Below are 11,793 nucleotides of genomic sequence, written 5' to 3'. Positions count from 1 at the left end.
GCAACTACCTACTAGGACAAAATGAAAACTGAGAATAATGTCTCTTTAAAGTTACCAGGTTTAGAACTTTTACATTGCAATGAATTTTACTTCTACTCTATATAGCAGCAATATCTCCTAAGAGAATTCACCATTAGTAACTAAATAAAACCAATAATATCTTCAGTTTTAACAATTTACATTATATAGATTATACCTATATTAGGGTTACCATATCTGAGGATATGGTATACTTTAGGCACCACCAAATTACTGGGGAAAAAGAAATACACAAAATAAATTTTTAAAAAAAACTTTGTGGAACTTACATTCTTGTGTGTGGAGCAGGGAAGAGAAACTAAGTAAAATGTATAATCAGATGGTGAGAGGTATTGTGTAAAAAATAAAGCTGAGGGCATCTGGGGGGCACAGTTGGTTAAGTGTCTGACCTGACTTTGGCTCAGGTCATGATCTCAGGGTTGTGAGATCAAGCCCTGCATTTGGCACCACATGGGGTTGTGGAGCCTGTTTAAGATTCTCTCTCTCCCTCTGCCCCTCTTCCACCTCTCTCGCTCTCTAAAACAAACAAACAAATATATAAATAAATAAAGCAAGCTGAGAAGGATGCTGAAGGGATTTTCAATTATTTTTAAAGCTAACAAGTGAAACCCTCGTTGATAAAGTAGTGTTTAAATTCACCTACTCAACACCTATACAGAACCATACCAAATCAGGAACAATTTCTGGAACTATTTCCATATCTGTCTGCCTCTACCAAGTAAACCAAACCTCATCAAACAAGAAAGCAAGTCTGTATCATCACTTCTGCTTAAAAATTATTAAGCAAAAGGAACGAATGCTGCAGATCGTCACCTCATTCTTTTTCCTGAAATATTTTGACCTTTAGGAAGTGCCCCAGTTCTTAGGATCCTAAGCATTCTATTCAGGTTCAAGTTTATAAAAAATAAATCCATCTCCCCCCCAACCTAGTTTACTTTTTAATCCCTTACATCTATAACCAATTTAATCCAGTTTAGGATGAGATGAATACCTACCATATTCAGAGAAATGAACTATGAATTTTGACTGAAGAATAATGCATCCATAACTAATAGAATATATAAATACTTGCTGTGATTGTTAAAAATGTAAATGATCTTAATTATAAATGAGAATCCGCCCCCCCCCCGCACCCTAGCAAGTGGCTGACTCCTCCTAAACTCAAAAGCCCAGGGATTTAAGGATATCACACAAGCAGCAGTCTAAAGTCTCCAAGGTAACCAAAACAAAAGGCACATTTGGACACATGATTTTAAAACTATATGACTATTTTGTTGTCATAGTCAAATATATTACTAAAAATATTTTGCAGAAGTATACCTAGAAAGGCCATGGGTGACACAGAATATTTTGTACATATTTTATACCTCTTACTTAGTTTCTAGGATATTATAATCGATTGAAAGCATTGCTAACACATTCTCAACAACTCCAACATGTCTTGATTAATTTCCTAAAGTGTTATGATTACTTTACTAAATAAAGTAACAAAATGTTCAGGTGCTACACAACAGACTTTGGCTTTCCAAGAATCAATAACTATGTTGCACTGCCTTTTTTCCTCTATTTTTTTCCCTGTACATCTTTTGGGGGTAACTTTGTTAACTTTGAAATATTCATCATTTATCATATGCTTAATCTAGAGCAACTGAGGTGTATGTAATCAATACTGGAAATTTAGCAATGCTCCAGGTTTCTGATGCTAATAATAGTCTCGGTGGTATTAAATTTAGCATATCTTCACCGAAACCAGAAAGGAAAATAGCTGATTCAATGTTGTATGTGTATATATAACATGTAGGTACGTACATACATATGTACATACAAACACACACACACACTCCCTGCAACACAGATATCAACTTCAGCTTTAAAATTTTATTTTATTTTATTTTTTTTTTAAAGATTTTATTAATTTATTCGACAGAGATAGAGACAGCCAGCGAGAGAGGGAACACAAGCAGGGGGAGTGGGAGAGGAAGAAGCAGGCTCACAGCAGAAGAGCCTGATGTGGGGCTCGATCCCGGAACGCCGGGATCACGCCCTGAGCCGAAGGCAGACGCTTAACCGCTGTGCCACCCAGGCGCCCCAGCTTTAAAATTTTATTAAATTAGAATAATCACACACTACCAAAATGAAGTCATATACATTTTTGGAGAAAGAGTCTGAACAGGAAATGTGATAAACTAAAATAAATCGGTGACTTTATTAAACTAAGTAAATTCTGACAGAGTTTTAGAAACAGTTTACTCTGTGCTCCTACCAAAGTCCTTCTCCCTTAATTAGGAGAATAAATCCATACTTCTGCCTCTAGTCTAGATATTAAAGAAAGGCAAGAACAGTTAGTTATACATGAAGCTAACTGTGTGATTTGAACTTGATGAGATTTAAACATTTACAAGACAAAAATAAAAGCCCGGAAATTTGCTTATATATTTTAATAAATTCTTTGTATTAATAGTAAATCAGTAAAACCCAACACCACTACCCAAAAAGTCAGCATACAGTAACAGGGAAACTTTTCAATGTTATTTAATAAAATTAATTCCCTGAATTACTTATTCACTGGACTGAACTCAGAGAAACTGCTTTAAGCTCAATATTCATATTTTACAATTAATTGTACTTCTGTAATCAACACAGTATTTAGATGCTATTTTTAAGTTATTTTTAAATATATAGCATGTGCTTGTACAAGACACTGTTCTCAAAGAAGTAATTAACAGAAGTGAATTAGAAAAACGTTATGTGATTTATAGAAATGTACTGCATGATGATAGCCATATTATAACATGTACTTTTTCTATAGTAACTTTCAAGAGAAAATCTTTAGTGCTTTCTCAAATCAAAGTTATTATTTTCTAAGTACTCGCAAAATGTATTTGCCTTGTTTGCCTGCAAGTAACACTTACTACTCACAGCTCTCCAACAAGCCTTCATGTATCTGGTCACGAAGAGACAAACACTGTTGCTTAGCAAGGCAGCAACCATGACTGTGCATTATTTTAGATAATAACATTTTATCCCATCCCGTCCCATTTTCTTTCTTTCTCATCCAATACTATGTTTACAGCTTTTTACATGTTAAGCATTTCAAAGACATGATCCTACACAAACTTCCTATATGAAGTTCTACTAAATGGATTTTTTGGAGATGAATTTTTTTTTAAAGGATAAAAAGGATTATACACCTCCTACGAGCAGTTACTTATAGAAAAGCAATTTCTGTGTTGACTAAAGAGTGAAACTGCCTTCATATTTTAAGTTCTGATTCATAAACTAGCTCAATGCTAAAACTGTAAGGACCCACAAAAGTTATGCCCTGAAGTTAAATATTTAAAGCCTACTATTCCATTTACTCAATAAAACCTGCGGGACTATGTGAAAATCACTATGTTCAACTGGAAAATGAATATCCAAGTGTGTTTATAAAGTTAACATTTATTATTTTGACAGGTCTGTTTTGTACTGAATTTTGAAATGCTATTCTTGGTGAATTATTTACAAATTAGACATGGAAGAGTGACAATTCACTTTTCCTGAAGTGAGACAGCACGTGTTACAGGAAGAGTCATAAGACAGGAATCCGGGTTTTAGCTCTGACTTCACAGATGGAGAACTAGACATGTTAAGAGATTTGCAAGGAATTTACAAGACTGCAGAGGTATACCACATAGTCTCCAATATTATAAAATGTGAAGAATTCTTTGTATTTGGCAATGGAACAGCATGGACAATTAAGTCACATGCTAAGCATATATTTTTTTTTTTTTGGCTAAGCATTTTTATTATGTTTTGCTTGCTAGAAAAAGCCCAAGCACCTAAGGCACCAAGAATATATTGGACTACATTTAAAAATTAGCCATGGTAAAGCTACAAAGCCGGTAAATTACATGCAGACAACAGCAAAGACTTTATGTATAGTTCTGATAAAAGAGTCACTTCAAGTTTAGGTATATTTATTCCTGAAAGAATCAAAATCAAGTCCAATCAGTGATGTACTATTTTTTTTTTTAAACCAACCTGGTGGTGATTTCTGGTAAGGTCATTTTGATTAATAATAAAATCTCATGACATTTCTCATGTCTCAGAGGCAAAAAGGATTAGTAAAGCACCAGAGCTTAATGAAAACTTGAAGCAGAAAAACTTCTTTTTAAGCTATGGAAAAATGAGCCTAATTTCCTTGGCTTTTAAAAAATAAATCTGTAATTTCAATAAGTTTTAGCTGTCTGAAGCATGTAAGTCTGCTTCCTTTATTGGGTGCATCTCTACAGGAGGACTCTTTCCTGCCCCCTGCCTTTCAAAGTTGTGACCCTCCCAAGAGGGAATCATTCATTAAACAAATACATTTTCTGTGCCTATTACATAATAAGTGTTCTGCCAAAAACTATGGGGCCTAGAGTTTAAAACAGACAAAAAATTTTCTCTCAAAGAACTTACAAGCTAACAAGAGATAAATATGTGTTATACAAGAAGATACATACACACACACACACACACACACACAGCTGGTCAAGGATAAACTAATCTTTATAACCAGGCTGCCTATCAATTCCCTCCAAACAAGTATTTAATAATAATGATTTAAAACCATAAAATTCCAGTTTGAAATGACAGATATACAATGAATTATGGAAAAAAAATAAAGCATGAGCTGGCTATTTATGGTAATCTTTCTACCGATGCTGATATTTAAAAAAAAAAAAAATTATATATATATATATATAGTAGGCTCCACTATCATGGGGCTTGAACTCATGACCCTGCCATCAAGAGTCAACAAACTACAGAGTGAGCCAGCCAGGTGTCCCTCCTATTGATGTAGATCTAATTAGTAAGATAATGAAAGCAATGTATTTTTTTAAATACCCTGGCTAGAATACTTCGTCTAAGTGAACTTTTATAAACCTAAACTACTATTGTTTAGGAACAAAAATCCCAGTAATAAAGCCAGAAACATGAAACCTTTCTTCACAAAAAGATAATGCTACAAAAACAGTGATGAAGACTATATGCTTACTGTTATTTCTTGCTCAGGGAAAAGGCTCTACCAGCAAATAAATGATTTAAGCTCTCCAGGGCTCAGTTTAGTCATCTGTAAAACATGAAGGAGTTACTATTCCCTTAATGGTAAAAGTTTGTTAAGTCTGAATTCCCCCAATATAGTAGAGTTTATGAGTAATACACTATACCCATACAGACATCATAATAAACTGTAACAAATAATTCTCAAACTATGGTACTTCAAATTAAAATGTTTCACTGAAAGTTGTTATAGCTTGATTTGTACCTCATTCTACTTCCATGTCTTCATCTTTATGGTCCTTGCCACTGCCTAGAACAAACTCCCTTTTATCACTACCTATCCAAGTTCTTTAGTATTCAATTTATATTCTCACTTTCTCATAAAACTTTTCTTCACTAAATTCCTTCTCTTCTAAACTTACAGCCCTTCAAGACAGTAGTGAAGAACTAACATTGTGCCATGCATACGTCCTTCTTTCTTACACTGCTTTTGTCATCTCCACTATACTGTATGAAGGTTCTCTGAGGGCAGGAGCCATATACTCAGGTTTTACTGTTTACAGCAACTAGCACAATGCTTCAATTAATATCTATAAAAATACATACCTGAATAAATTTTCTTACAATTATTTCACTTACTACAAGAAGCCAACGGCCAATAAATGTTCACTGAATAAATGACTAGACTGATAAATGACAGTAAGTTAAACCAAAGCATTAGTATTACTGGTCACAGCAAACAAAGCTGCTACTGATACTTTCAAGGAAATGATACTCCTTTAGGAGTACAAATAGTTCGGAACTAATAACAATTTTCACTTCAGTGATAAGCAATGTATTTCTGAGTCTCTTATTTGCCAATCATTTACACAAATAGGGATAACAACCCTCAGAAATAATGGTTATTCAGCTTTGGCTAAATTACAAGCATTTTTAGTTATATCTATACTGTCATATAATTATAACCAGAAACTCACAGATAACCAGCTCATTAGAAATACTCTTAAAACTGAAGAAAGAAATCTTAGTTTCAGAAAGATTCACTAAGCTTTGGGAAAGAAATTTCCTATTACCATCAACTTTCAGATATATCTTCTACTTGTACACCAAGGTCATTCTTAGCAATTTTAAGGTCCCACTTAATTCTCTTCTACAACAAAGTTATCAGCCTTTACTTCTCACCTTTCGGCAAAAAACTCACCATCAATCCCTCACACATCTTACTCTCTAAACCTTGCTCTTTATATTAGATTATTCAGAGATCCTAATTTAATCCAAGAGCAGAAAGAAAACTTATAAGCGCTTTTCATCTTTGTTCAGACAGCCCATCTCATTCAGGGTAAACTCCTTTATTACTTCAACTCAACCATAAGAAAAAGCAACTCGGGCATTTAAAAGTTTATCAAGGAGTACTACTTTTCTTACGTTGAAATTCATGTAACTAGCCCCAAGAACTGATTAAATAAATGCTAAGGGTAATTTTTCAGCATTGGAGGTGTAAAATAGTGTCTTTTTCTTATTTGTTGGAATAAACACCAGGATATGAAAGACTAGTCGCCCCCTCCCTTCTTTTTGATAACCAAGAAGACCCATGAGTAAGACTCTAGGTAAAATATAACAAAACATATCTCTACAGGGCCACATCTGGCAGAGCTAAGAATGCAAAACAAAACAAAGAGTGTGTGTGTGTGTGTGTGTGTGTGTGTGTGTGTGTGTATTAAGGGGAGAGAAGCATTCTGAATAAGGAAATCCAAAAGCTACTCTTTATCCAGGTTTCAAACATGTCTCAAAAACCAACACTTACAGATATAAGTATAGAATAAATTCAAAACCATCTTTTCTTCTTACAGCTTCAGAAAGTTGACCAGGATTATTAGCTCTTCTATCATGACTGAGTCAGCATATAAAACTGGCAGAAGAAAACAGTCATTTTCACATTATCAGTTTGTCCCTTTAGTTCATGATCTTTACCTCCACCACAAAAGACAATTTACTGATTCCAGGATACCGTGAGAAATCATTTAAGTCTCTGGCTGCCCATAGGTATATTCCAGAAGGAAAATTTTCTGCCTTTACAGATTTCAATTATCTATCTCCATCCCCCACAAATCTGTAAAGACGAATGCTTTGTAAACATTTTGGCCGCTGAGCAGGTAAAAACCAAACATGTCAATATTTTATATAAAATACTATAAATCCTCAAAATACTGGTAAGGCGATATTCTTACATTAAGAAATTTTGCACATGTAACTGTCAACTTGAGCATACAAAAAATGAAATACACCACAACAGCTTCATTTAATGACTTTTTTTGAAAGATAAGAGACTTGTGTGTCTCTGCTGCTGGATTATTAGTTATCATTTTCTTTCTAAGTTTAATCAACTTAAAACACAGCATATGTATTTTAAAGATAAATATACTAACTTTATGTAAAATGTACTATAGTTAAATACTACTTAGAAGAGCCAAAAAAAAGAGAGAGGCACTGAAACTTGTTTTGTGTTCTAGTTGAGAAGAGTGTTATTTGGTCCAGTTACCTGACCAGGGACCTCCACACACACACCCCCACACGCATCACACACAATCATCTAAGCAGTAAAGTCTAAGTAAACAAGCATATAGGTGAAATTCATTTATTTCTTGCTATTTATATATTATTAGCTATTATTTATTGCTATTTACTTAGGTATCAAATATAAAACTCACTGATAATTACACTAAGAAATACTGGAAAATCACCAAAGAAAAAGTTAATGAGAATATAAGGAAAAAAAAAAAAAACACACAGGGGAAAAAGCTAGCACCCTAATCAGCATTACTGGGTAGTAATATTGCATGAGAATAGTACACTTAAAAAAAAAAAAAAAAAGACTGGACTACATGAGATGTCTTTTCTCATTTAGAGAAAAAACTATAGACACTTTTTGGCTGCAATAACAGAAGTCTGTTCAAGGTACAAGAATCTCAACAAGAGAGTTAAATTCAGACTGAACTTACTTTGTGAGTTAACCTTTATACAACTTACCTTTTCATGCACATCTGGATCATTTCACTAAAACTTTTAAAAACTAGAGCTAAAAAGGTAGTAAGGCAGTTCAAATAACCACTTCCTGTCAGAAACTGGTATTTCTCATTTAAAAGAAATGTCTTTCATTTAAAGAAATAAAGGCATAATGACAGATTCCCTTAGTTTAAAAGGTCATACAAGACCTAAAAATAAAATCAGCTTACTAACTGGTTAATAAATACAGATACAGCCATACAATGAGATGCCTCATTAAAAAAAAAAAATGAAGCTTTTCATGTACTGATATAAACCAATGGCTAAGCCATTTTAGGTGAAAAAACAAAAGCAAGATATAGAATAGTATAGATGGTATACTATCATTTGTTTAAAAAAAAAAGTGTGGGGCATGGGGTGAGGAATACATACAGTATTTGCTTTTACACGGATAGAATTACCTTTGAAAGGACGAAGAAGAAATTGGTAATACTTGGGCAATGGGAACGAGCATGAAGGTCTATCACATGACTATCTGCTGTATTACAGTTTATGCTTTGAATTATGGACTACCTGAATGAATTACTTACTAAAAAAATAAAACTGGAAACATAAATATATAATCTTCCTTTCTTCCATTACTTCACCAAGGGTGATCTGATCTCTCCTTTGATTGTTTTCTTATGACATATATTCTGCCTTATTAGTCATCATGTCCCCAAAAGTTCCTTGAGGGTAGATATAAAACAGTGTAATTCATCTTTGGATTTGTTGCAGCTTCTGGCTGAGTGTATTAAATGTAGTAGTAATAATAATGAATAATTTTTAAAATGATACGAAATGTTTGTTGAGCACTTGTGAAATACTAGGCATTTAATATGTATTAACTTGTATAACACCCACATTTCTACGAGGTAGAAATAGTACATTTGTGACCAAGGAAATTGAGGAATGGAGAAGAAATTTGCTGAAGGTCCCTCGACAGGAAGTTAAAGCTTTAAAATGAATAGCTATCACTGAGTCCCTAAGGAGGTACTTTATAATTATCTCACAGCCCTATAAAGTAGGTGGTATTCTAATTTAACAGATAAGGAAACCAAGGTTGAAAGATTAAGAAAATTCACAGGTCACAAAATTTCTTGAGGGTAGGCACGTGATAGTAGTGGCAACACCAGGAATGAAACCTAGGCCTGAGTCCAAACCCAATGCTCTTTCCACTAACTACATTCTCTGTCACAGTAAATGCTAACTATATATTTGAATTACCATGAACTACTGCCTCAAGTGATTCTGCAGTAGAGATGAGTTCACACGAGTAAGGAAAAAAACCTTGCATTTTTTCCATTCCCGGATTATCTAGTATATTCTTAAATTCAGATTTGAGCTCTAACTATTCAATAAAGAAGCCATCACTGGAAGTGACACTGTACATCCAGAAACATATGCTTCTAAGACTTTGACACATGCTCCTACAAACAAGTCTATATAACCATATCTGATAAATTATTTTATGGAATAAATGAAATTATAAATTTCAGCGATACACTGGAAGCCACTATGTTACAATTTTTTCTACTGTGGAAAAAAATGAATAAAACTTTTAAAATAAGGTGAAGTGGAGCATACATACTTGGTTTTACTATAACCATACTACATCCAAAAAATAAAACCCAATGCCTTAGGATGAGAGATAAAATAAAGCTACTTGTCTATAAAAATGAAAATTTCTATTATTCAGATGTAACCAAAAAAATGAACTTCAAAAAGCAAGAAAAGGAAGGTACCATTTTATGAACCAGGTTTCTAAGTTTCCTTAGGTTCTTAACGTGGGAAAAAAAAAATCATTAAAAAGGGGTAACACCAAAAATTTAAATTCCACAAGTGGCCCTTTAACATTTTTCAGTGTGTCTGAGTCAAAGATTTTTTCGCTTTTTGAATAGATGTATCCATTAAAAAAAAAAAGTACAAACAGATTTAACTGTAACTTTTACTGATCCCTGAGAAGTGACATAAATGTAACTTATAACCATGCTCCAAGTGAACATTCAAATATTTATGAATATAAAAGTCTGAAACATTCCACTTGGAATTGTTAAGAATTGCAGATTATGAATCTATGAATAAAACAAAATTTAAAAGATCTTTTGGATAAGACAAGAAAAAAATCCATCAGAAAACTTTTTTCCCCTTTTAATTCACAAAGAAAAAGTCCCTGTCATACAGTCTCTGTAAGGGAAAAATATTCTACTCAACTGATGCTGTCTTGCAGAAAATCTTAAGGAAAAACAGTAATCTATGGCATCATCAATACTATAATTACTTCAGTGTTTGTAAATAAAATCACCTCCCCAATCCTTATGTAAAAACTCTTTACTGCATCTTAATTAATTTTCTCAGCAATAACATACTGCTAATGTGTGGTTTTTTAAAAAGATTTACAAGAGTAACGTAGGTTTTGAAAAAGTGACTTGGATACAGAAAAATCAAAAGACAGTGCTTCTATTACCAATCACTATTTATTATTGAGAAGAAACCTTGTATGTATCAACCACAATACTATCCTACTATGACAGTAAATATTTTTAAAACAAATAACTTGTTCATCTTTTGCACCACCTAAAATAACCGTTTTGGCTTTACTTTTAAAGCAGGAAATGAGCCGTGAGTGTAAAAAGGTTTCAATAGCTGGCAACCAAAGTATCTTTTGCACAAAACCTTTAGAAGGCAGAACTGATGCAAGCTTAAGGCTAGGATAAAATTCTGACTTCTTAGGAACGTATCACAAACTTAAATAGGTCATATTCCAGGTCCTTTCAAAACTGTCTTTTAATCTTCAACGTGTCAGTGATTTTTCTGCCGTTCCTTTTTCCCAACAGGCAAAGAAAAAATTAGCCTTGTGGTTTAAACTATTGTCGGTCCCCGGCCGGAGTTACTTACTGCATTGGAGGCAAACACTGGATACTTTTAAATCCCTATTTTTAGAATTAGTATTAATCAATCTCTTGTTTAAGTTTAGACAGAAACATGTGGGAAACCTGGCAGGGGGTGGGAGATCCAGAGGATTACCCAAACTCGGTACCCCCCCCCCCCCCCCCCCACANGCCCAAAGCGATGTAAAACAAAAGTGCATCGGCTAATATGCGTTTCAACAGTGTTTCAGAATGATAGATCTCAAGGATTATTACCTTACTGAAAAGGGTTAAAACCGAAACTGTTTTCAAACACCAGCTTCCCTTTTACAGGATCCCAACAGTTTTTTAAAAAGTTTTACAAATATGTTTTTTCTTAGCACCCCCTTCCTCCCCAAAGAATGCATTTCCATGACTACTGACTTAAAAAAAGAAAGAGGGAAAGAGTAAAAAATTACATTAAAAAGCACGGCTCTCATGTCAACTAAGCAGAAAAGAACAGAAAACAGTATCTCCCCAATGGGGTGGGAGCGGGGGAAAAGGGCATGAATAAAATACAGTACGAGAGGAAACCTTTGGTTTCGAACTTTATTGCACAAAGAGAGTGGAGAGAAGAGTAGGTCAGACGTTGCAGCGCTTCCCCTCGCGAAGCGGGCATGGCAGACACCGAGGCTACCGGGAAGGCAGGCACCTTCACCTCCTCTGCCCTCAACTGTCGCCTTCTTCCTCCTCCACCCCCCGCGGGCACCCCGGCGGCGCTGCCCCGGCGGACGGCCGGGCCAGACCGGGGGCGAGGCGGGCGGCGGGGGCCGGGCGA

At 34.5% G+C, this 11,793-nt stretch overlaps 1 protein-coding gene across 5 annotated transcripts in view; it reads right to left on the bottom strand.

Annotated features, from left to right (window-relative positions):
* CREB1 (cAMP responsive element binding protein 1) overlaps positions 1 to 11,793 on the bottom strand; it is a 67,729-nt gene that overhangs the window by 55,133 nt on the left and 803 nt on the right. The window lies entirely within an intron of this gene.

This window comes from Ailuropoda melanoleuca, chromosome 2 (assembly GCF_002007445.2).
Source record: "Ailuropoda melanoleuca isolate Jingjing chromosome 2, ASM200744v2, whole genome shotgun sequence".
Taxonomy (NCBI): domain Eukaryota; kingdom Metazoa; phylum Chordata; class Mammalia; order Carnivora; family Ursidae; genus Ailuropoda; species Ailuropoda melanoleuca.
Note: the sequence above shows the minus strand (reverse complement) of the source record. Positions and strands in the feature narration are given on the sequence as shown.